At 42.1% G+C, this 27,368-nt stretch overlaps 1 protein-coding gene and 1 pseudogene across 2 annotated transcripts in view; one reads left to right on the top strand and one right to left on the bottom strand.

Moving 5' to 3' along the window:
• The window catches only part of PAK5 (p21 (RAC1) activated kinase 5), a 302,315-nt gene extending 295,325 nt beyond the window's left edge, over positions 1–6,990 (bottom strand). The window contains exon 1 of one of the 2 annotated variants that reach the window (XM_089307306.1): positions 6,707–6,990. The gene's annotated coding sequence lies outside the window, so the exon portion shown is untranslated. The remainder of the gene's footprint in view (positions 1–6,706) is intronic. The other variant, XM_002710976.6, reaches the window with a different exon arrangement.
• The window catches only part of LOC127491107 (actin-related protein 2/3 complex subunit 1A-like), a 91,719-nt pseudogene continuing 70,824 nt past the window's right edge, over positions 6,474–27,368 (top strand).

A 27,368-nucleotide genomic window follows, 5' to 3' on the forward strand; every position in this document is an offset into this window, starting at 1 on the left:
TGCAACTACACTATTATAGTGATTGTATTAGATGATCAGTTTTATTTTTACTTCTGCAAGGGCAAGCCCTCAACACCATCTGCCTACCTCTACGCTACATCTATCTGTTACAGCCCCCAACACCACATCACTACTTATGTGCACCCACCACCTCCATGTGTAGCTACCACCACCCAACTCTATCACCATAACTTTTCTGCAAAATTTTATATAGTTACACAATTTATATAGTTATTCTTCCAGATGGATATTAGAGGCACTTTGTCAAATTCTCCCAAATCCCAATAAAATAAAACTATATAATTGACCTGGAAAAATAACCATTGAATAATATCTTCCTAATCAAATACATTTTTCATTTATTTGTTTCTTAGATTACATGTATAAATAAAATTTTACAACTTTCTACATAGACTGTCAAATATTTGTTATTATTCTCAAGTATGCTATGTACATTTACTATTTTTCCTAGGTTATTTATATGTTTGTTTTTCCTGATAGGAAGTTTATTGGTCAGTTTTGTTTTTTTTTTTTAAAGTATCAAGGGGCTGGCGCTGTGGAGTAGTAGGTTAAGCCGCCATCTGCGGCACCAGCATCCCATAAGGTGCCAGTTGGAGTCCCAGCTGTTCCACTTTCCATCCAGCTCCCTGTTAATGGCCTGGGAAAGCAGTGGAAGATGCCCCTGCACCATGTAGGAGCCCCAGAAGAGGCTCCTGGCTCCTGGCTTCGGATTGGTCCGGCTTCGGCTGCTGCAGCCACTTGAGGAGAGAACAAGGGGCTGGAAGACCTCTCTCTCTCTGTCTCCCCCTCTCTCTGTAACTCTGCCTCTCAAATAAATAAGTACATCTAAACAAAAAAAGTTAAAGTATACAACTTAATGGTTTAATGCACAAACTTCTGCAGGCATCACCACAATCAATTTCAGGCATTTTTATCATTGACAAAAGAAATACTACCTCTATTTCACTTCAATCTCCTACATCCTAATCAATCACTAGTATGCTTTCTGTATTTATGGATTTGCCTGTTAATGAATAGAATCATTTTCCATTTTCTTTTTAGTTGGCAAATACTAGCATTTTTGGAGGTCGTTGATTGTTCAACATGTATGTTAAAACCAGTCACCTTATTGAAGTCTCTTAGTGCCTTTAGGTTTTAATTAATCCAATTGTATATTCATCATTTTAAAACAAAAATCAAAGCATGATATCTGATTTCTGGTTAACTTTACTTAACCATAGGCATTAAATGATGTTTTATTATTTCTTTTTTAAAAGTCAGCTTTTATGAGAATAATGAGACCTGAAATTGAAGCCACCTTAGAAATCCAAATGTAACACATACTCCTGTGTTGAGCTCCATTCATTTCCCTTGGGCACTCAATCTTGCTATTCAAATCTACCAAGTGTGATTTCAATGAGATATTAAGTCACCTCTCATTTGGCTAAAACAGGAAAAATTAAAGAAGAAAACAATTGAGAGTTTGGACAGAAACACAGCACAAACTTGTACCCATATAAAGAGCAATTTGTCTCTTATTTTAACCCCAGGGTTAATAGCTAGAATGATTTTTAAAATAGAGCAGAGGGGGCCTTGTGGTGCAGTGGGTTACACTTCTGCTTCTGACACCAGTATCCCATATGTGAGTTCCAGTTCAAATCCCAGCTGCTGCACTTCTGGTCCAGCTTTCTGCTAACATACCCAGGAAGGCAGTGGAAATGGCCTAAGTATAAGGGTCCCTGCCACCCTTTTAAGAGACTAGAACAGAGTTCTTGGTTCCTTGTTTCTGCCTTGCCCAGACCCACCTGTTGTGACCATTTGGTGAGTGAACCAGCAGATGGAAGATCTTTCTTTCTGCCTCTCTCTGTCTTTTTAATACATATATGGATAAATGATTAAAAACAGTGAAATAGACTACGGCCCACTCAGATATTTTCAGAAAGAAATTACATGCTCTTCTACTCATGTACATGAGTAGATTCTTTTCCCCACAAATAATAGGACCTACTAATTACTAATTCATCAAACATTTATTGAACTTCTGATAAATGTAGGAGTCCAAATTATTTGGAAACAATAGGCCTATTGTGACAATTATGAATAGGGACTGAAGAAAATCAGGCACACAGAAACTCAATAAATTACTGTTATTCATTATTATACATAATGTCCATTGTAATACATGATATTATTACTACTATTAATTTCTAGAAGGGTAAAAGCTTAGTTTATCATTGTCTTTATTGGCCCTAGCAAACAAACAAAAATGTAAAACATATTTGAAGATTATTTATTGACTCACTGATATATAGTCACAAAAACCTCAGTAGCCAGAAAATATTTTGATTCAATTCTTAACTTATAGCCTAAAACCAATTCATAGAAGATGTATTTGTTAAAGCCAAGAATACTCCTCTTTTGAAGTCAGAATGAGGTTCTAAATCGTTCTTTTTATCCAAGTTAGTTAAAAGGGAAAAAAAAACCTTCTAAAAATCAGACCTTTAAATTGGCACAGAAAAATGCTATGAGGCAAAGAATTTACTCCTCCACTCATTCACCATTTATTGAGCATCTTCTGCATGTAACATAAAAATCTGGCCAGCACAGAACTTGCAGACATTAAATGGTCAGACAAATATGAAATTGCAAACTGAGGTAAATGACACAGGAGGAAAGTAAAGAGACATATCCAAGATGTGGCTGGCTCAGTGTCCAAGCCTCTGGGAGTCTCTGGAAATTGTCTTAGTTGTATGAGTGGCATTTTACACAGGAAATTGATATGATCCTATCTGCTCTTGGTGAAGAGTTGGAGGCTCCAAGCAAGGCACCAGGGATCTCCTTAGAAAGGGACACTAGTGGTCCTCGTGGCAGATGATGACTTGAAGTTTGATGGTGATAAGAAGGATGGGAAGAAGAATCTAGCAAGACACACTTAGAGCTATCAGTAGGAGACAGAGTTTATATGACCATGTGAGTTTGGGATGTGGAGAAGAAATGGAGTGTCAAAGATAGTTCTTGGATTTCTGGCTAGGGTGATTTCATGGGCAGTGTGTTATTCATCAGGATAATGTTAATTAAAAATATGTTATCTCAAGAACTAAGGAAGGAAGGAAGAAAGGAAAGGTGGGAGGGAGGAAGGGAATATCCTTATGTTCTCAGAATTGTGTCTATGAATTACATTGAATCTGTTCTTTGTATTAATATTATGTTAACATGAAAAGATATCAGCAAAGACTAGAAAGTGTAAGGATATATTTGTTGCTGTTATTGTTTTGGTTTGCTTTTCCAAGTGTTAATAGTGTAGCAAAACAAGGCAGCAGCAACTTCCAGAAATCAGTTTGGAAAGATTACATTTTGAGAAGCCTCTAGAAGACCTGGTACTACATTGTCTTGGTTTCCAGATAAGTGATATGCATGAGGGCACTTCAAAAAGTTAATGGAAAAGTATCATTAAAGGCTGTTTATTTCAGAGCAAAAGTTTTTTGAAACCCAAGTATAATTCCCATAATATGCATTTCCCATGAGCATATTTTTATTTGACAGAGAGAGAAGTAAAAAGAGAAAAGAGGGAGAGCTCTGATCCACTGATCCCCTCCCCAAATGCCTGCCATGGATAGGGCTGGGCCAGATCAAAATTGGGAGCTGATAACTCCATCCAAATCACCCACATGGATGGCAGGGATGCAAGTATTTGAACCATCATTTTCTGCCACCCAGGGTCCACATTAGCAGGAAACTAGAATCAGGAGCAGATTCAGAATACTCTGAACATTTGGACACATTTCTATGCACAAATTTCAAAATTGTTCACCAAAAAAAGTCTTTTAATGCCATTTTTTGACAAACGTTTTCTGAAGTACCATTGTATAAATGAGGTACTTTTGAATACTGTTTTCTCTAACATAGTTGGGGATATAAAACCTTGGATAGATTGTTTTAACATCCTTCAGTTTTTTCTAAACTCACGTTATTCTATCTTTATATTCTGCTCTTATGTTGACATCATCTTGTGTTGTGATTACACACAATTCTTCAGTCTATGTTGCTGTAACGGCCTTAGAAGCGTCTCCCTAACATTCATGTGTACCCAGAAGCTGTGAATAAGACCTTGTTTGGGAATCAGTTACTCATAGAATTAATCACAAGGAGGTCATATTAATTTAGAGTGCATCCTAAATTCATATGAATGATGTCCTTACATGAAGATGAATTGTTTTTTACCCAAGGACACACAGAAAGAATGTGCCCCATGAAGACAGTGGCAGAGACTGAAGTTATATCCAAGAACACCTGGGGCTGCCAGAATCTGAAAGTGGCAAAGGAAGATCCCCTGTTAGGACCTTGGAGGGAGCGAGGTCCTGTGGACTCTGCTTTTGGACTTCCAGCCTCCAGAACTGGGACAGGGTCAGTTTCTGTGGTTCTTAGCTGCCAAGTGTGCGGTTGTTTGCTATGGAAGCCCTAGGAAGTAAAACGGTTGCAAAGATTTACATGAAATCACCTGTTTGAAACAACCTTGTTTAATACAGGGCACAGAATGGGGGTTCAATAAACATACAAGTCTTTTCTCTTAATGGTCATCACTATTTTTATGGTGGTTTATAAGTAATCTTCATACCTACTCATTTAGTACGTCCTACTATTCCTAAGCCTGTTTCACAGATGAGAAAATTGAGGCTTGGGAAAGTTAAACAGCTTTCCCACGACCACAAATCTAAACTTGAAAGAGGCCGGGGCAAAGTCAGCTCTGTGTTATCAACCAAGACTATATCTATTGTGGCCTAGTAGACTAAGCCTCTGCCTCTGGTGCCAGCATCCCATATGGATGTCCTGGCTGCTCCTCTTCCAATGCAGCTCTCTGCTTATTGCCTGGGAAAGCAATGGAAGATGGCCCAAGTGTTTGAGCTCCTGCACCTGCATGGGAGACCTGGAAGAAGCTCCTGACTTCGGATCAGCTCAGCTCTGGCCACTGCAGCCATCTGGGGAGTGAACCAGCGGATGGAAGACCTTTCTCTCTGTCTGTAATTCCACCTCTCAAATAAGTATCTTTTAAAAAGAACACGATACCATAACCTGGAACCCCTGCTTCTCAGCTGACAGTGTTTCAGTAAGCTCTGATAAAGTGAAGGAGAGGGAGTACCTGCATTTAAAACTCACAAAATAACAAGTTGCAGAGACTGAGTACAATCTACTCAATCACAGAGGAACACTGGCCAATGCAAGCAATGGCCTCGAAGCACATTCCCCTGCTTGTATTAGCAGCATTTCTGGTTTGCATATATTTATCCCAACTCCAAGTAGTACCCATCAGATTGGACGTTAATGGCTTTAATTGAAATGCCTTTTCCTCAAGCAGCCCCCATTTCATTCTGATTAAACTGACTCTTCCCACCTAACAAGATCATAAAAAAAAGGGTGGAGGGAAGTGTCTCCAAACTTCATATTCACAGATGTCTACTCTTTATATTATAAAGCAAAAAATAAAGCATGACTTAAATTTACCTTTGCACCCCAACGCAGTGAGTTGTGCTGCTGAACAGAACTGATGTACAAATATGCGTGGTGGAGCTGTTCTGCCAGTGCCACTGTGAAAGATTCCTACTGTAGACGGAGCTCCTGGAGAGCATCGGGTCCATCGGGACTCAGGTAAGACAGAGTGCACGCCACTCAACCCGGGAAGAGCAAAGCACGGGCGGAGAGATCCTGTGAGGTACCTAAGACTCTGGCTGGGTTTTGGTAGAACCCTGTGGAATGTCACGTTTCCTGATTGCCCCAAAAGTATATCCCGCTTTCCAAGCTGTCATCAGCTATTAAGGATGACACTTTACTGGCTTTGTGTCAATTTCTCTTTTTCTTCATGACTCTGGCCTTGGCGCTGATGCTTCAAATAATTAGCATCTGATGCTGACGAATTAACTCACATCTCGTGCTAAAAGCTCCGGAGCACACACACACATGGTTTGAGGAAGAGCGAACACTTCTCCTCCAAACTGGGCACAGAGGGTCCCCAGACTTTTCAAGTTCACCCTCCAGGAAGCTGACACGGCATACAATTTTCACAAGAGTTTGGAACCGAGATCCTCTTCCTCACTCTGCCCGCACTGGTGCCCACAGAAGAAGTTGTCTGTCTCCATTACAACCCACCACGCGCGCAGGCACACCAAGGCAAATAACAAAGAGAAACACAGCCCCACACAGGCTCAGCTATTGCATCTTCCAGTCCACACCTGCCCAAAGACAAACACCATATGGGAACCCTGCCCTGGCGCTCTGACCAGCGCTCTCTGGGAGAAGCAGGCGCCCTGGCAAACCCAGCCGCTGTCTACACAAAGAACCGGTGCGGGGCTGGCTAGCGGTTTGGGGTACCAGCGCGCTCCCAGGGTTGGTCTCCCGGCTTCTCCCGCACGCCCTCCCGCCCGGCAGAGAGGAACTACCCTTTATTTGACCCGTGGAGAGCCCAGGCTGGGTAGTAGCGCATGGGCTGGGGGTTGGGGAGTGGGCGGTCCCCGGATCCCTCCCCTCCATCCAGGCAGCCGGTCCCCAGCCTTTGGCATCTTCTGGGAGATGCACAATCGCGCTGTCAGAGTCCGCTTCGCATCCTTTCCCCGACAAGGCAGGATGCCCTGGGTACCAGCCGTGCGCATCCCCGCCGGCGCCCCTCCTCGCGCCGTTCTCCACCCGAGCAGCCCCGCCAGACGCGCTCGCCTACCTGGCGCTTGTCTGTCAGCGAAGCGGCGGTGCCTCAGCCGCGTCTCCTCAGCTGCTCCATCGCTCCGAGCGCCATGTTCCCGGTCTCTCCGGGCGCACGCTGGGGAACTACTACGGGCTGGGTAGGGGCAAGGGGGGCGGGGGCCGGAGGGAGGGGGTGGGAGGCAGAGCCAAAGCTTTCTACTCTCCACCCAAACCTCCGCCAGCTACTGAGCATGCCCAGCTGTCGGGCTTCGCCCTGAGAGGACTGTCCACGAGCGCAAGCAGCTGTTCCGGGTTTTCGCGGCAGCCGGCTGGGGGCAGGCCGCGGCCGCTGCTGGGGGTGGGGAGGGTGGAGGGGGGGGGAGGGCATAGATGGGGGGAGGGGGGAGTGTCTACACTGGAGAGCTGTAGAAAGCAGCCGATCCCATCCTACTTTCCGTCGGCTTTCCTCGGCTAGGGGAACTCCTGCACGCCCCTCCGCACACACTGGGGGTTTGCAGAAATGTTGGGCAGGTCCGTTGCAGGGCGGAGCGGAGCTTTGGAGGCCTGTGGAGATGAGGGGTGGGGGGGGGGCGAGCTGAGAGGCTCATCTGTATGCTGGCCTCTTTGCCACCACCTGGACCAGGGCTTCTCCAACTTTCGTGTGCCTGTGACTTACAATGCAGATTCGCATTCAATTGGCTGGGGCCCGAAACTCTGCAAGCCCAACGACTTCGCAGGTGGGGTGGGTCCGCTGATCCTCCCAGCGCTCTGCAGTAACCAGGATCCAGAGCACCCAGCCTGTGACTGGCCAGTGCCTCCGTGGGTCTAGCTGTGAGGAGTCAGATGGTTCTATAGGCAGCCTGGAAACTGAGGCTGGAAAACGTTCCCCAGGAAAGTTATCCTTAGCAAGGTCAGAAGTTCAAGCCTGCCCACTCCTTGGGAGCTTCCAGTCTTATCATGAGACTAGCAAGGGAGTGGGGACTCCACCCTTCTGAGCTCCCAGTTTACTGTAAAATAAATTAAGTACCCCACCCTTGTGATGGCTCTTTTGTTTTATCAGGAGCAAGCCAGACAGGGTAAAGGATTGCAAAAAAGGTTTTGTCCCCACCTTGTAACTGTATGTCAATCTGATTGCCAAGTTTCCCTCTCCTCCCCCCCCAAAAAAATGAGCTTAAAAACTCAACTGCCACGGACCACTTCGAGTTTTTTCCTTTCTTGGATCCCCCTCCATGCCACTCTGGCTGGAGGTCTTTTAACTCTAATACATCTTGCTTTTAAATCTCTCTGCTTGGGGCGGGCTCTGTGGAACAGTAGGTTGATCCTCCACCTATGGTGCCAGCATCCCATGTGGGCGCCTATTCGAGTCCCAGCTGCCCCTCTTTCCATCCAGCTCTCTGCTATGGCCTGGGAAAGCAGTGGAGGATGGCCCAAGTCCTTGGGCCCTGCACCTGCATGGGAGACCAGGAAGAAGCACCTGGCTCCTGGCTTTGGATTGGCGCAGCTCTGGCTGCTGTGGCCATCTGGGGAGTGAACCAACGGAAGGAAGACCTTTCTTTCTGTCTCTCCCTCTCACTGTCTGTAACCCTACCTCTCAAATAAATAAATAAAATCTTTTTTTTTTAAATCTCTGCTTGTCCACTTGGAAATTTTTCTTCCATGTGAGACAAAGATCTGAGGTAATAATATTTTTCTCTACAGAGAAATGTTTCCCATAATATTCCATGGCCTCTGGTGTCCACAGAAACCCTTTCTGCCTTCAGATGGCTTGGAGACCCAAGGGAAAGTGTGTCCTTGAGGGTGCCACAGCTATCCTGAAAGGATTCTATGCAGGGCCAGGCATTGACTGCCCAACCCAAATTGGCTACTTTCTGATTTAGAATCTTGTGCCTACCAGAGAGGTGGTTCTGGCATCTCTTCACCCTCACTTTACTAATGGGCTAGCAAACTGGTTGCAAGTGTAACTGCTCCACTCAAATCTGAGCCAGTCTGGCTTGGCTGTCCCCTGCTTTTCCTGGAGTGTGGGGATGTCAATTTCTCATAAGGTGTAATGCCAAGCTGGGCTTGACCAATAGGAAGCCCAACAGATGATGGTGATTGAAGGGTGTTTTGGTCTAAGAGATGACAGGCCTTTTTGCTAAGTGATGTTGGGGCTGACCTTGTGGTTCATCTTAAATCCCCCAGTTGCCCACTCCCCTCCCAAATACTTGGAAACACCTGGAATTATCAACAATGCTTGCTGCTCCCTCTAACGTGAGAGAAAGTTACAAACTAGTTGTGAGCTTTTAGCCTTGGAAATTAAGAACTCACACCCTTGCCTGTCCTCCGCCACTCCAACTTATGAGCAGGTACGTATGGTATCTGATCCCATAACTGGAGAGCAGTTTACAAAATAAGGATCTATATCTCTTAGGATCCCATTATACTCAATCACTTTAGACAGATGTCTAGTTAGCAGCATATTTATCATTTCCCCTTTGCTTGTTCTCTGTTTTCTCAGTACCCTCAATATAGTAGCTGCCATCTGGAAACTGGAACCACAGGATGAATGAATGATTACTTTTCTTCTCTAACATTTGTATATGTAAAGAAGAAATATGTCCAGGTCTGTCATATTCTGATTTTCCATTTAAAGGGTAGGATTCTTTAAACTCATCTCTACTCTTTCAAAGCTGCATATATAGTCCTGAAAACACTGCCCCCCACCATCCTCACTGATACACCTATAATTATTTGCATAAATAGCTTCTACTTTTACTTCTTTGTATGTGTGCTCACACTGATGCAAAAAAACAGAAAGTACTGCACTGTGGTCTATTTATGATTGGTTGGTATCAGTTAAAATTGTGATTTGAAATACTGAACTTTAATCACTTCAATAGTGATAAAGGTGACATTTGTGCAGTTGTTACTACTGATTCAGTGTGAGGACTATGGTTCATTTTGGAAGTATGCAAAGTAAAAATTACAGATGAAAACTAATATTATTTCTAGAAATACTGAATTACAAAAAGGACTAAAGGTTTTCTTTGTATATAATATCCTTTCTTGACACTGTTGATTAGTGACCAACACCTGTGGGTGAGAAATCACCCACAATCTGGAATGGACAGAGGTAGAAACTAAGATGTGATTCAGGCTGTGACAGTTTGGGCTAGCCCCTCAGGATGCTTGGGTGACCCTTCAGAATTGCCCTCAATTGCTCTGACATACTCAGTGCTTTCTCTTCCCCCACTGACCATTACTCCTGGAAGGGGCATGAACTCAAGACAGGCAGCTCTCTAAAGCTATGGCAGTTCCTGAAGGGGGTGACTGTCAGACATAGTCCTTATAACTGGCATGAGTCATTCACTTAGGGAGGATCTGAGCAAAACATTCCTTTGCCCATCACATTAATGCATGCATGCATTGAATACAATTTTGAATACACATAGTAGTAGTCTACTGAATTGTCCGAGGGATTTAAAAGTTTATTTTAAAATAAGTAATAGACTTTTCCTCTGACTCAGAGAATTAAAAGTTGGGAAATAATCTGTTATCTGTAACTGATAGTATATTCCCTACTTTGGCATCTGAGTATCTATGTTTATATGTGAGTGTTGTTTAATTATGATTTATGGAACTGGCATATATTCACAGATTCATCCTCTATCATTTAAGGCATGCTTTTCTCTACTGGCAAAATCTATTTGTATTTTGAGATGGAGGAAACTGCTTTGAGATAATAATTAGAAGTGTGTTTTTCAAGAAAATAAAGCTATCAACTCATCAATATTTCATGAGAAACTATTCTCAACCAAACTTGTTAACATCAAAAACTGAAAAGATGTACCTAAGGATAGTGAATTAGTATATTAGAGGTGAGGGCTGTCAAGACAGCCAATGGAATCCAGGATCAGACTACCCCCAGCTCATTCTCTGCATTCCTATCCATGCTACTCAGTAGTAAGGAACTGGAATTCCTGAAAGATGAGTCCCAGGTATAATGGAACCAGCATGGACTCTAGAAAGGAACCGGGCATTCACTAAGATAATGATGATGGGGGAGGAAATTAACCTTGCAAGAATCATAAACAAAAAGCTGTGGTGCAGTGGGTTAATGCCCTGGCCTGAAGCACCGGCATCCCATATGGGCGCTGGTTTGAGACCTGGCTGCTCCACTTCCGATCCAGCTCTCTGCTATGGCCTGGGAAAGCAGTAGAAGATGGCCCAAGTCCTTGGGCCCCTGAACCCACGTGGAAGACCCAGAGGAAGCTCCTGGCTCCCGGCTTCGGATCAGTGCAGCTCTGGCTGTTGAGGCCAATTGGGGAGTGAACCACCGGAATGGAAGACCTCTCTCTCTCTGCCTCTCCTTTCTCTGTGTAACTCTGCCTTTCAAATAAATAAATACATCTGTAAAATAAATGAATGAAGAATCTGCCTCTGAAGAATTTCCCCCAGAAACAGAAGAAAAGTTCAAGCAAATATTATCTCCAAGTTTCAAAGAACTTAAAGATAGGATAATCTACTCATTTTTAATCACCATGAAAGAAACAGGAGGATTTAAAGAAGAAACAATAACACCAAGATGATGAGAAACTGACAGAGTTGGAGGAAAAAAATGGAAGTCATTAAACCACTCAGAAGATCAAAGAATAGGGGAAGGTGTTTGGTCTCATGGTTAGGACACTTAACGTGCTGGCTTCCCACATCTGAGTGCCTGGGTTCAATTCCTGGCAGGGGCTCGTCAGTCCAGTTTCCTGCTAATACCTGTCCCAGGAGATAAAAATGTTGACTTAAGTGGTTGATTCCCTGCCACCCTTGTGGGAGACCTGGATTGCATTTTCAGCCCTGGCTTTGGCTCTTAGCCTTTGCAGACATTTGGGGAGTGAACCAGTAGAGGTGAGTTCTCTCTTTATGTCTCTGTCCCTATCTCTCTCTATCTTCCTTTGCCTCTCTCTTCCCTTCAAATAATTTTAAAAATATTTTAAGATAAAAGAATGGGAAAAAGACACAACTGAAGACACAGTGATAAGTACTTAACTACTAACAAAATATGAAGTGAATTCTAGGACTACTATATGGAAGACAGAGATCTACCACAAATAGGACCAGTGTGCTGGATCTGGCTTGCACCAGTTTACAAGACCTGATTGGGCATGCCTATCTCTTCCTAACTGCATTTTCAGTAACCTAACATTAGTAGCTTGAAATTAGCCAAATCCCATATGCGAGAACCTAGGTTTGTGTCCCTCCTCCTACTAATGTGTGCCCTGGGAGGCGGCAGATGATAGCTCAAATAGTTGGTTTCCTGCAACACATGTGAGAGAACCAGATTGATTCCAAGCTCCTGGACTTGGCCTGGCTCAGCAGCAGCTACTGTAGGCATTTGGGGAGTGAACAAGCAGATAGATGATCTCTCTCTTGGTTTGTATCTGTCTCTCTATCTGTCTACCTTCAAATAAAGGGATATACATTTTTAAAATTTTAAAAAGTTTTAAATAAAAAATAGAATAACAGGGTTGGCATTGTGGCACAGCCGTGCTAAGCTGCCACTTGGAATGCCAGCATCTATATTAGAGTGATCATTCAAGACTTAGTTGCTACACTTCCAGTCTGGCTTTCTGCAGATGCACCTGGAAAGCAGCAGATGATGGCCATAGTACTTGGATCCCCATAGGAGATGAGAATAAAGTCCTGGCCCCTGGTTTCAACCTGGCCAAGCCGTGGCTGTTGTGGGTATTTGGGAAGTGAAACAGCAGATGGATGAGTTCTGTGTCTCTCACTCTCCCTCTGTCACTTTACCTTTTGAGTAAATAAATAAAAATAAACCTTTTTCAAAAAGAACATTAAACCTGCAGTTGCCTTGTGTAAAAATGAAGTCAGTATTGAACAACTAATCTTCAAATATATTCTGGTGAGGTCATAGAACTTCAAAGACAAATAATGTTTGGTATATCCAGACAGAAAAGGCAATTTACATAGTAAAAAAAAGACAATCAGGCTACATTTAGATTTCTTCACAGCACCAAACATGCCAGTTGGAGTGTTCTGAGGGCAGAAAGGCTGACTCAAGGATGTTTTGCCCAGCCTGGCTGGTCTTTGCATTTTCAAGGCAACAGTGGATTGTTCTCAAACATACAATTAGTCAGGATTTATAGTAGACATAAACGCTGACAAAATTTTACTTCATCATGAAATTCAGACTACAAGGAGGTACATTAAAAAAACAAATCTCATGAATGATGAAACTCTGGTCAAATGCTATCTTAATGATGATAGTTAATATTAAATCTAAAAAAATTATGTTTGGGATTTTTTTTAGAACATAATTTAAAAATTATCACCCTTGACTATGTAAATATTACTGTGTAACTCACTAAAATCTACAGGTAGTAAAAACATAGTTGTCAAGTGATTTATTTTTTAAGACATATTTATTTTATTTATTTGGAAGGCAGAGTGGCAGAGAGTGAGAGAGGGACAAAAGAGAGATCTTCCATCTTCCATCCACTGGTTCACTCCCCAAATGGCCGCAAAGGCTGAGGCTGGGCTAAGCTAAAGCCAGGAGTCAGGAGTGTTATATTGGTCTCCCACGTGGGTGCAGCAGCCCAAACACTTGGGTTATCTTCTGCTGCTTTAGCAGGGATCTTGATAGGAAGTGGAGCAGCTGGAATTCAAACTGGCGCACACATGGGATGACAGTATCCCAGGTGGAGGCTTAACTCTTTGCACTACAACGCTGGCCTCATGAAGAGGTTTCAAGTACAATAATTTCCCTTAGCAAGAGATATATTATTATATTATATATATTATATTATTAAAGTCAAAATCTATAGCTATACAATGAACCCACCTCCAATTTCATAATGCTATTTCATGATTTATTTTCCTTATCTGTATGAGAATAAATTTAACTCTCTGGCTCTGCAAAAACATTTTTCTTTTCTTTTTTTAAAAAGATTTATTTATTTATTTGAAAGTAAGAGTTACACACAGAGAGAAAGAGAGGCAGAGAGAGAGAGAGAGAGAGAGAGAGAGAGAGGTCTTCCATCCACTGGTTCACTCTCCAAATGGCTGCAATGGCCAGAGCTGCGCCGATATGACACCAGGAGCCAGGAACTTCTTCTGGGTCTCCCACGTGGGTGCAGGGACCCAAGGACTTGAGCCTTCTTCTACTGCTTTCCCAGGCCATAGCAAAGAGCTGGATCAGAAGTGGAGCAGCTGGGACTCTATCTGGCGCCCACAGGAATGTCGGCACTGCAGGTGGCTTTACCTGCTATATCACAGCGCCAGCCCCAACATTTTTTTCTAAAGTTTAGAAATTACCACAGGTACATTTAACTTCTTTTTGTTCCATTTAATTTGAATAAGATTAAAATGTAATTTAGTTTTAAAGTTATGTGTGTAAGAGCCATATATACAAAAGCACATCAGCTTATTCTAATTATTATAACCTTATATTTTTATATCTCTCTGCAAGAAGACTTATGGAATGCAGTAGCCAAGTAACATTTTTGATGGAAAGATTTAGGGTGGATTATTTACTTTTCTATGTTGTATGGAATTACTTGAAATTTTTAATGATGAATGCATATATTCTTAAAAATGAGTCACTTTTTAAAATATCTCAAAATATTATTCCTTTTTATGACAGATTAACATTACAGAATGTGAAATGGAATGAAAATAGACAATTAAAATAAGCCTGGATTAAAATGATTCATTTAGATAAAATAAAGAGAAGTCACAAGTCACTAGAAACAGGAATGAAACAGGGAATGTAAGCACAGTTTCTAAAGTCACCCAAATTATACTTTATGTGAAATAATTTTGTGCTCATAAATTCAACAATGTATAAGACATGACTAGTTTCTTAAAAACACACATTGCTGGGGTTGGCACTGTGGCACAGTGGGTGAAAGCCGCTGCCTGCCGTGCAGGCATCCCATATGGGTGCTGGTTCTAGTCCCGGCTGCTCAACTCCTGATTTAGCTCTCTGCTATAGTCTGGGAAAGCGGTAGAAGATGGCCCAAGTCGTTTGGCCCCTGAACCCAAGTGGGAGACCTGGAGGAGGCTCCTGGCTCCTGGCTTCTGGCTTCAGATTGGCACAGCTCCAGCAGTTGTGGCTAACTGGAGAGTGAACCAGTGGTTGGAAGACCTCTCTCTCGCACTCTGCCTCTCCTCCCTCTGTGTAACTCTGACTTTCAAATAAATAAATAAACCTTTTTTTTTTTTAAATTTATTTGAAAGTCAGAGTTTCAGAGAGAGGTAGAGATAGAGAGAGGTCTTCCATCCGCTGGTTCACTCCCCACATGGCCACAACGGCTGGAGCTGTGCCAGTCTGAAGCCAGGAGCCAGGAACTTCTTCTAGGTCTCCCACATGGGTGCAGGGGCCCAAGGATTTGGGCCATCTTCCATTGCTATCCCAGGCCGTAGCAGAGAGCTGGATCGGAAGAGGAGCAACCGGGACTAGAACTGGCCCCCATATGGGATGCCGGCGCTTCAGGCCAGGGCGTTAACTCCCTGAGCCACAGCACCGGCCCCTAAATAAATAAATCTTAAAAACAAACAAACAAACAAAAAAAAACGCATTACCAAAAACACAACCAAGATGAAATATATAACCTGACTGGTCCTAGACCACTGATAAAAATTGAATTCAAAATTTAATATCTCAGGGTGAGTGTTGTAGTGCCGTAGGTTCAGCAAACACTTGGGATGCCTACTTCCCAAGAGTTCTTGGTCAAATCCAGGCTCCTCTGCTTCTGACCCAGCGAGTACTGACTCAAACACTTGCATTCCTGCCACCTGAGTGTTGTGGCCACTGTGGGAGTGAACCAGAGGTTGGAAGAGCTATCTCTATCCCTTTCTCTCTCTGCCTTTCAAATAAATAAATTTCAGTTTTTTAAAATTTTTTCCAAAATGAAATCTCTTGGTCCAGTATCTTCACTGAAGAAATCAACCAAACCAAAGAACGAGAATTAACATTGCTTTTACATAATTTCCTCCAGAAAATAGAAAACACTTCCTAGCTCTTCTTATGAGGCCAATATTATACTAATATCCAAACCAAACAAATTAATTAGGGGAAAAAAGATAACTGCAAACAGATATGGTTTATTAATTTAGTTGCAAAAAATCCTCAAAATTAATAAGTTAATTAACGCGAATCTTAACATTGCAAAAAAAGGATGATATATTAAGTCAAGTGAGATTTATCACAGGAATGCAGGACTGGTTTAACATAGAGAGTTAATTAATGTGGAGTGGGGCTGGTGTTGTGGCGCCTGCAGTTCCAGCATCCCATATGACGCCTGGTTTATGTCGTGGCTGCTCCACTTCCAATCAGTTCCTTGCAGTGGAATATGGCCCAGATCCCTGGTCCCCTGACATCCACATGGGAGATCCAGGAGGGGCTCCTGACTTCTGGCTTCGAGCTGATCTAGGCCTAGGCCTGGTTGTTGTGGCCATTTGGGCGGTGAACTAGCAGATGAGAGAACTCTCTCTCTGTTTCTTTCTTCCTCTCTCTCTAACTGCCTTTCAAATAAATAAAATAAATCTTTTTTAAAAAGTTAATTAATGTAATTCCATGGTCAGCTTTGTGGCACAAAGGGTTAAGCTGCTGCCTGAGACATGTGCATCCCATATCAGAGTGCCTAGTATGCCACTCAGTTACTCTGCGTTCGAACTACCTTCCTGTTAATACACCTTGGAGGCAACAGATGATGACTCAAATAACTTGGGTCACTACAACCCAAGTGGGATAGAGGTCCTGGCTCCTGGCTTCAGCCTGAGCAAGTATTGACTATTGTGGGCATTTGAGAAGTGAATCAATCTCTCTCTTGCCCCCCCCCCCCCCCCATCAATCTGATTTTCAAATAAATTAACTTTTTGGAAAAAGGATGGTTTATTTATTTTTAAAATTTTTTATCAATATAAAGAGAACAGATTTCATCTATTTCATAGGTATAATTCTAAGAAGATAACTATATTTCCTTCCCATTTATCTCCCTCCCTCAGTTCCCCTGCTTACTTCCTTTATTTTTCATTTTTACAAAAACATAATTTCAGTCCACTTCACAATCATGGGCTTAATGCACCACTAACAATAATATTCAATAAAATTCAACAAAAAAGTAAAAAATAGAAATAACACAGTTCACATAAGTATAAATGAGAGCTAAAACATTTTTAATAATTATTTATTTTCATCATTTAATGTAATTCACCATGATAACAAACTCTAAAAGAAAAATAATATGATCACATCAGTTGATGTAGAAAATATATTTTATAAAATCCAACACACATTCATGAATAAAAACTCCCAGCAAATTAACAATAGAGAGGGAATAGCTCAACTTGATAAAAAGCATTTACAAAAAATCCCAACTAACATTAAACTTAATGGTGAAATGCTGAATTTTTTTTAGGTGTGAAATAAGCAAGCATGATGTTATCACTGACTTTACTACACATAGTACTGGAAATATTCGCTACTAAGATTAGTAAAAAAAAAAAAAGGCTGTGTTGGAAAGGAATAAATAAAATTGTCTCTAGTTGAAGATGATGTGCTTGTCTACGTTAGAAAAAATAAAAAGCCAAAGAACCTACAAAATAATAAGTAAAAAGAAAACATCAGAAGGTTGGAAACTCACTGAACAGAGAGCCTGAAAATAATCCACTCAACTACAACAAAATGATTTTTCACAGAGGTGCTACCAACATAATTGTAGAATGGACAATTTTTTCAATAAATTATGCCTGTAAAATTGGATATCCACATGAAGAAGAATGAAGCCAGACCTTCTCTTTCACCACATAAAAAAATGATTCAAAAATGCATAAAACTATAAGGCCTGAAAACATGAAATGGAAGAAAACAGGGAAAAATGATTTAGGACTTTGGAATGGGTAAGTATTTTATGGATAAGTTATTGAGTACAGAGTTTCAATTTGAAATGATTAAAAATTCTGAAACTGGAGAATGGCAATGTTTACAAAAAGGATCAAATACTCAATACATTGAAAGGTATAGTTAAAATTGTTAAAGTGCTAAGTTTTGTATTATATATACTTTGCCAAAGTAAAAGTAAAACCAAGTCAGAAAAAAAAGTGCACCTCAACCTAAACTTCAAACTATATTTAAAACATTAACCTCAAGTGGACCATGGGCTTAAATGTAAAGCATAAAAGCATGGAACTCTTCAGAAAAAGCATAGAAAAATCTTCAAGACCTAGGTCTGGCAAAGAGTTCTTACACATGATACTAAAACTGAATTATGAAAGGAAAGATGGATAAATTGATCCTCCTCACAATTAAAACTGTATTGTCTGTGAAAGCTCATGTGGCGGGTGAATAGGCAAGCTATGGAGTGGGAGAAAATACTTACGAGCAGGATATTAAAAAAAATCAAACTCAGGGGCCGGAGCCGTGGCTCACTTGGTTAATCCTCCACCTGCGGTGCTGGCATCCCATGTGGGCACCAGGTTCTAGTCCTGGCTGCCCCTCTTCCAGTCGGCTCTCTGTTGTGGCCCGGGAGGGCAGTGGACGATGGCCCAAGCGCTTGGGCCCCTGCACCCACATGGGAGACCAGGATAAGTACCTGGCTCCTGGCTTCGGATCGAGTGAACCAACGGAAGGAAGACCTTTCTCTCTGTCTTTCTCTCTCACTGTCTGTAACTCTAGCTGTCAAGAAAAAAAAACAAAACAAAACAAAACAAAAAACACCTCAAACTCAACAGTAAAAACTAAACAATCCAAATAGAAAACGGTCAAGAGCTAAAAAACAACATTTCATGTAATAGGATAATGACAATAAAGAGACGGTAGATAAGCACACAAAAATATGTTCAATGTCATGAAACATCAGGGGCATTCAAATAGAAACCACGGTGATGTCACCAGATGCCTATCAGTTGGCTGGAATAACAAATTGTGGCAACACCAAATTCTGGTGACCATGTATAGAAACTGTATGACTCGTATGTTGCTAGTGGCAATGTGAAGTGGTTCAGCCACTAAATAGTTGGGTGTGTTTTTATATGTAGCTACTACATCCAGAAATTGCATGCCTGAGCACTGTTAGGGACTGACTGCTTGTGTTGCGTTAAATTCCTACATTCAACCCTTACCTCCTAACATGATGGGATGAGGATGTGAGGTCTTTGTGAGGTTTAGGATTTGATGAGATCATGAGGGCAGAGCGCTCAGGAACTGATTTGTGTCTCTGAATCCCTCGACAGCCTGCTTCCCCTTTCACCACAGGAGCTAAGAAAATGACTGAATGTGATCAGGATGTGGGGCTCTCATGGGACACTGACTCTGCCAGGATTTGAATCTAGGACTTCCTAGCCTCCAAAAATGCAAAAAAAATTCTGTTGTTATAATCAACTGTTGTTATAATCAATCAGCATTTTGTTATTGGAACCCAAACAAAGACAAGCATTCATCCCAGAGAAATGAAAACTCATATTCACATAGAAAATTTATAAAAATTGTCATAAAGCCTAAATAGTCTTTCGTAGGTAATGGTTAAAGAAATTGTAGTATACTCACGCTATGCAATACTACTCATCGATAAAAAGAAACACAAGTGATACATGCAACAACTTGAATGACTGCACAGGGGATTGAGCTTAGTGAGAAAAAAATCCTAAATGGTTATGAAACGTATATATCCATTTATGTAACATTTTGAAATGACAATATTTTAGAAATGCAGAACAGATTAGTGGTTGCCAGGAGTTAAGGAGGAAGTGAGATGTGGGTGTGGTTATAAAAGAACAACAGAGGGATTCTTATGCTGATGGAACTATTTGTATCTTAACTGTGGCAGTGAGTACATGAACCTACATACGTGACATACTTGTATAGAACTAAACAGAAATGACTGCAAGTAAAATGAGGGATGTCTAAGTAAGATCAGTGAAATTCATCAATGTCAATATCCTGGTTGTTATAATATACTATAGTTTTTGCAAGAGGTTCGGGAAAACTGGAGAAAAAGTAGACTGATCTTTCTGTGTTATTTCTTAAAACTATTGTTATTTCTTAAAACTGAATCTACAGTTGTCTCAATAAAATTTCAATCAACAAATAATTTACATATTTTTAACTCCCCAACATTTACTGAGCACTTCCTGTGATCATGGAAATACATGTGTGTGTGAGTTTGTGTGTTGAGACTGCTAAACCCTTAAAATATAGCTAATGTGACTGAGAAACTTAATTTCAAATTTTATTTAAGTCTAGTCACATGTAGCTAATGGCTCCCATGTTGGGCAGCACAGTCCTACACATCAACCACTAAGGTAGGCAATAGTAACCCTAAAATGAGCACTTGTCTTCCAGAAGCTCAAAATTTAGTGAAGGAGGCTAACAAAAATATCACTATTATAAATTGTGTGTCAGAGTAGGATTGCTTATAGGTGTTTGAGAGCAATGACAAAAGACAACTGACCCAGCTGGGGATAGAGAGGTTGTGAGGAAATGCTTGTAAAATGAAATGCCTTTGAGCCAAGTCTTCAGAGTAATTAAGGAAGGCCAGGTGAGTAAAGGCATAGTTTTGGAGAAATATTGTCCCAGTTAAGGGAACAGGACTATAAAGACACAATGACATAAGACAGCGTTCACAAAGGGAAGTATTTGGTAAGCTTGTACAGAGTCAATGAGAATAGAATAGGAAGAGGCTAGATGGTGAAGGGCTTCAAGATATAATATGCCTTGACATTTCAGCTTCATTATGGAGTAGGTTTACCTCTAAAATATCCTACTGAAAATGGATTGGAGTAGAGCAAGATTCCAGGTGGGAGAGTATGGGTATTGTTAGGAAAATGGTGCAGTTTTATCTATAGCATGATCTACACCCCGATTTACATCCGAGGCTCTAGCCCCCGCTGCCAATGCTGGAAGCCAGGTGGCCACATGGCCCAACCACGGTTGTCAAGCTCCACCCCCATCCTAATGGGATTCCCTGCTCTTGCTTCCCTGCCCGCCCTCTGGCAAGGTTTTAAAAGGACCTGTTCCTAAACACGTGGCTCTCTTGGCTCTTCTCTCCTGCTCTCTTGGCTCCTCTCATCTGCTCTCTTCTCCTCCTCTCGTCTCTCTTCTCTCCTCGTTAGCTCCTCTCCTCAGTCTCTTACACTCTCCTCTCCTTTTTTCCCTCTTCGCCCCTTCCCTCCAGCCTGCTGGTTTTCCCCAATAAACCCTTTCCCTTACTCCGGTGTTCGGTGTGCTTTGTGATGGCTAACAGGTATAGCCTCTGAGAAGAATAATCAAGGGCTCACGTGTGGTAGTGGAAGTAGGAGAAGGGAGAAGAAAATACAAAGGCTCTTCAAAGAGTTCATGCAAATACATTTTATGAAAAGCAGCATGAATTTTGAAATTTTCGAACCAAAATAAACTTATCTTTTAACCCCATTTTCCTATGAACTTTTTGAAGTACCCTCATATAAACATTAGGCATTAAAGAAGATTAGAAAGATGTTGTATTGGGGCCAGCTCTGTGGCACAGTGGGTTAAAGCCCTGGCCTGCAGTGATGGCATCATCTATGGGCAGCAGCTCAAGTTCCAGCTGCTCCACTTCTGATCTAGCTCCCTGATAATGCACTTGGGAAAGCAGTGGAAGATGGCCCAAGTCCTTGAGCCCCTGCACCCATGTGGTAGACCCAGAAGAAGCTCCTGGCTCCTGGCTTCAAATCAGCTCAGCTCTGGCCATTGCGGCCATTTGGGGAGTGAATCAGCAGATGGAAGATCTCTTTCTCTCTGTCTTTACCTCCCTCTGTAACTGTGCCTTTCAAATAAATAAAGTAAATCTTTAAAAAAAAAGGAAATGTGTTGTATCTAAATGAATGCAGGTGATAAGGGTGACAAGTAATTACAATAATTTCCACGAATTTGACTGGGATAACTTTATGGATGGAAGTGCTGCTGAAAGAGATAGTTAATCAAAGAGTAGAAAACGTGGAGCTAAATTTTTTTAATGTGTTGGGATTGAAGTACGTGAGAAACGTCTAGGTACTGGACGTGTCAATTAGGCAGTAGGGGCTACACAAGGAAGTAGAAGACATAACAGTCTGGATGTCCTTTGAAACCATAGCTAGAATGAAGATTGCCCAGGAAAACCATGTCACATGAGAACAGCCAAAGAATGTAATTCAGGCATGAGGCCAGCGCTATGGTGCAGTGGGTAGGGCCGCCGGCTGCAGTGCCAGCATCCCATATGGGTGCCAGTTCAAGTCCCGGCTGCTTCACTTCCTATCCAGGTCTCTGCAATGGCGTGGGAAGGCAGTGGAGGATGGCCCAAGCACTTGGGCCCCTGCACCCGCGTGGGAGACCTGGATGAGGCTCCTGGGTCCTGGCTCCTGGCTCCTGGCTTCAGATCGGCGCGGCTCCGGCCATTGCAGCCAATTGAGGAGTGAAGACCTCTCTCTCTCTGCCTCTACTTCTCTCTCTGTGTAACTGACTTTCAAATAAATAAATTAAAAAAAAAAAAAGAGAAATGTAATTCAGGCCAACACCAACATGAAGAGTGGGTAAAGGAAGAAGTACCCGTACAGGGCACTGAGAAAGTGCCTAGAGACATGGTAAGAGGAAAAACAGAAGCAGGGCTAGAAAAGGCAAATGGGGCACCAGCTTTCTTGAGAAGGAAAGAATTTACAGTAATAAATAATCATGGGTTGGGGCTGGCACTGTGGCGCAGAGGGTTAATGCCCTGGCCTGAAGCGCTCCCATATAGGCGCTGGTTCTAGTCCCGGCTGCTCCTCTTCCGATTCTCTGCTATGGCCTGGGATAACAGTGGAAGATAGCCCAAGTCCTTGGGCCCCTGCATCCACATGGGAGACCAGGAGAAAGCTCCTGGCTCCTGGCTTTGGATTGGTGCAGCTCTGGCCGTTGTGGCCATCTGGGGAGTGAACCAGTGGATGATAGACCTCTCTGTCTCTACCTCTCTCTGTAACTCTGTCTTCAAATAAATAAAATAAATCTTTTTTAAAAAAATGATGGGGGTCATCCTTTTTTCTTGGCCTGAAGAAAATAGAAATGAAAACATTTTGGTATCAGCATATGAAATAGGCAGACATCAATAGAACAGAAGAATCCAAAAAGAAATCCTTATGAATATTTCAATTATAAAAATGATGGCATTGGGGCCAGCACTGTGGCACAGTGGGTTAAGGCCCCAGCCTGCAGCACCAGCATCCCATATGGGTGTCGGTTTGAGTCCTGGCTGCTCCTCTTCTGATCCAGTGCTCTGCTATGGTCTGGGAAAGCAGCAGAAGATGGCCCAGGTTCTTGGGGCTCTGCACCCGCATGGGAGACCTAGAAGAAGCTCTTGGCTTCAGATCAGCTTAGCTCTGGTTGTTGCGGTCATTTGGGGAATTTACCAATGGAATGGAAGACCTCTCTCTTTCTGGTTCTACTTTTCTCTGTAACTCTGTCTTCAAATAAATAAAATAAATCTTTTTAAAAAATGGTAGCATTATAACCCAATGAAGAAAAGATGGATTTCTCAGGATTAGAGTACAAAGTTCTGTAGAATTGTGCTGTAAGAGTCAATGGCCTTAAGCAACAGTAAATTCTTCATCCAATTTGGTGAGCTCTACCGTCTTTCTGAAAGGCAAGCACATGTACCTTTAAGGCCATGGACTTCAGGAAGAGTTTGTGCAATTTGTATGAAATCCCCTTGAATGATTTAGGTTAAACTAAACTCCAGAGCAAGGTGGAGGACTTTGAATGAGATTGGCAGATTTCAGAAAATGAAACATTCACTGCTTTTATATTGTATCTTAGAAGATGTGCCAACCAAGTAATTAAGGCCTTTCATTTGTGTAGTCACTAATATACAAATGTACATAATTACTTCTATCCTGCTGAAATACCAGCATGCTGATGAAAATCAGTACCGGGCTTTTTTCTGCAAGAAGAAAAATATCATCAACAACACCACTAGCCATTACCTAATGCATTTACAAACCATCATTTAATTTTGCATTTGAAGGATAGAAAATAAAGTACAACCTTATTCACCAATGGTGTATGCGTAGTGTCTTGTTCATTGTTCCTGAGCCATGCCAAGGTGATAAAAGATTACGATTCACTTGTCATTTGGTGTAGCCGTTAGCATGGAGCTCCCCACGGACTCTTTCAGATGGCTTTTATGGCATTGCTATTTGCTGTGCAGAGACATGGTGACTTAGAGAGGATCAGAGAGATGATCAGAGGTTTGGAGATGTCACCACATGCCCATAACAATAACAACAACAACAACAACAGCGAAAGACAGGTTCTTTGCCTATTGAACCAAGTCTATTCTTATTTTAGCTTGCTTTCTCATTTAAAGCACATCCAAACCTTAGAGGCCAACTAAAGTCTCCCTTGCCTCTCAAAAGGACATTTAACGGGCTCCCGTTACTCTGGAAAAGCCAGTTCAATCTATAAAGATCGAGAAGAAATTTGTCCAGAGATAATAGAGGAGAAACTGTTGCATTTTCTTTCCCACAACTGTTATTGTGAGTTAAAGCAACAGTTGTCACCAAAATCAAAAGCCAACACCATTTGACCATCGATACCTGGCAGAATATAGTGGAAAACTTATGATTCCCGTGACAGGGACAGACTTTCATTTTTGTAAGAAGAATCACTAATATAATATTAAAAAAAAAAAACAAGGATAATGAGGGTATTCATTTGGTTTTAAGAATATGACCCACACATTAATAAACCTGAAATGTATGAGAGAAGGAGTGGATCTTAGAGCAAGAACGGACAATTTTGGGGCTGAGTAATAGTTAGCACTTATGTGACCTTGGACATCTCACTATGCTTTCTAAGTTAGGTTCCTTGACTACAAAATTCAGATGTGAGTTACCCTTTTTCCATGGAGTTGTTCCATATTTGTAAAAAAGTTAAATTTACTTTATCTAAAGAGCAGAGAAAAAGAGATAGAAGACAGAGATCTTCTATTAATGGTTCATCTCCTAGATGCAGACAGGAGTGGTTGGGGCTATCTCAGGCCAAATCTAGGAGCCAGGAATCCAATCCAGGTCTATCACTTAGGGATCCGTTCCTTGAGCCATCACCTCTGTGCTTCCTAGGGGACACGGCAGCAGGAAACTGGAGTCAGGGAGAGAGCCAGGGCCTGAACCCCATCACTCTAATATGAAATATGGATGTCCCAAGCTGTGTCCTAACTACCACATCCAATGGCTGCTGCTCCTGTGAGTATAAAACAGCATACTTTGAGGCAGGAGAGATTTCCTATAAAGGCCTTGGTTCTAGTCCAGAGAGTTGACTCTGAGTGAACAGTTATCAAATTTCCATGCATCAGAATCATAGGCAAATTTGTTTAAAATGAAATATGTGGCCGGCGCCGCGGCTCACTAGGCTAATCCTCTGCCTGCGGCACCGGCACACCAGGTTCTTTTTTTTTTTTTTAATTTTGGACAAGAATATATTTTATTTTTTCATAAAAGTTCTACCAAAAATATATCTTTGTGCTTAACTTAAAAATACAGCTTCAGAAAGCAAAATTTGAGTTGTTCCAATTCATTACACACCTGTAAACAGCAGTGGGAGGGAGGAGCTGCAGAGGGGCCAAGTGTTAAACTCCGGTCGGGGCGCCGGATTCTGTCCCGGTTGCCCCTCTTCCAGGCCAGCTCTCTGCTGTGGCCCGGGAGTGCAGTGGAGGATGGCCCAAGTACTTGGGCCCTGCACCCCATGGGAGACCAGGAGAAGCACCTGGCTCCTGCCTTCGGATCAGCACGGTGCGCCGGCTGCAGCGTGCTGGCCAGTTTGGCCATTGGAGGGTGAACCAATGGCAAAAGGAAGACCTTTCTCTCTGTCTCTCTCTCTCTCACTGTCCACTCTGCTTGTCAAAAAATTAAAAAAAAAAAGAAATATGTGACTTTATGCCATGTCTAACAATTCAGAGTGAAAATCATATCTCTCACAGCCTTGAGTGATTCCAAAAAACAAGTTTGATGTAGCAGATGATGTAATGGACCACCCAGATGCTTCTTCAAGGAAGGATTTGCTTTCCAGCCTCCAGAAATATGGTTAACAGGTGACCTTTAGCTCTCAACATCTTCAGGGACTGCCTCAACCGTAGAGAACTGCCCTGACCTGCATCACAGACCTCCTTGGGACAGCCCAGATGCAAAGACTAATGGATGTGGAGATAGCAAGGCTTAACCATCTCACCTTAATTTTATGCAACAATGAAGGACCACACCAGCTCCAGAGCTCACTGTGGGGTCAGCCGAGGTTGATGTTGGGACCACATCACTCTAACCCTCTCCTACTGCAGAATTCTTCATTCTCCCCATAGTTAGCTGTTGTGTTCCAAGGACCTTCTTTTTTTTTTTTTTTTTTTTTTTTTTTGACAGGCAGAGTGGACAGTGAGAGAGAGAGACAGAGAGAAAGGTCTTCCTTTGCCGTTGGTTCACCCTCCAATGGCCGCCAAGGCCGGCGCGCTGCAGCCGGCGCACCGTGCTGATCCGATGGCAGCCAGGTACTTCTCCTGGTCTCCCATGGGGTGCAGGGCCCAAGCACTTGGGCCATCCTCCACTACACTCCTGGGCCACAGCAGAGAGCTGGCCTGGAAGAGGGGCAACCGGGAAAGAATCCGGCGCCCTGACCGGGACTAGAACCTGGTGTGCCAGCGCTGTAAGGCGGAGGATTAGCCTAGTGAGCCACGGTGCCGGCCCCAAGGACCCTCTTAATCACATCCTACAACTGAACTCTGTGTTATGGTCTGTTTCTGGACAATGCAGCCTACTACATCTGAGAAATGTGAATCTGAAAGCCAGATTTAATTGTGTTCTCCCTCATCCTAAAAACCGTGTTAGGCCTTCATTGACTACAGATTCCTTTTCATGGGAGTTAAGACCTTTCATGATTTAATATCCATCATTCTTTTCTGCCTCATTCCTCCATGTATGTTTCTTAATCTTCAGGCCTGCAAGTCTAGCCTTTTTTTCTATTTAACTGGTATTTTCTTTATTTTTTTTTTTGATTTATTTATTTGAAAGGCAGAGTTACAGTGAGGCAGAGGCAGAGAGAGAGGTCTTCCATCTGCTGGTTCACTCCCCAGATGACCACAATGGCTGTAGCTGAGTATTTTCATAATGGAAGTCTTTGCTTTAGCATTCCCCCAACATTAACATACTTAGCCTTTTCCTAATAGAATCATGTTGGTTCATAAATGACACTTTCAGGTGCTACCACGACCTTGATGCTCTTGATTCTCCAGTCACACCCAGACCTCATTCTCTTGCTATGTATTGGCCTGCTCACCAAACTGTATTTCTCAAAATAGAAATCCAGCATTCCATTTCCTTACATTATTCAACCTCATGTCTTAATCATAGTAGATACATAAAGCATTTGTTGGCTTAGTCAACAGTACTGAAGCAGTAATTTTCTCAAACAAAAACTTGAGCTGTTAGAAGAACCTTATAGAATATATCATGGAAGCTATTGGTCCCTTTCATTGTACAGATAAAAAAACTGAAGGTTAAAGCATTCATTAAAAGGCATATAACTAATCAATAGTAAAACAGAACCATAACTCAGATCTATTGGCTATTTACCACACATGCACTTTAAAACTCATTTTTAAAATCAAAGACATACTATATAAATATTTGAAATGACTCTGTATGATACTGAGTGGTGGACATATGTCATGATAAATTTGTCCAAAATCAGAGGGTGTACA

This window comes from Oryctolagus cuniculus, chromosome 11 (genome assembly GCF_051225735.1).
Source record: "Oryctolagus cuniculus isolate XC-2025 breed Fujian yellow rabbit chromosome 11, ASM5122573v1, whole genome shotgun sequence".
In the NCBI taxonomy this organism is placed as follows: domain Eukaryota; kingdom Metazoa; phylum Chordata; class Mammalia; order Lagomorpha; family Leporidae; genus Oryctolagus; species Oryctolagus cuniculus.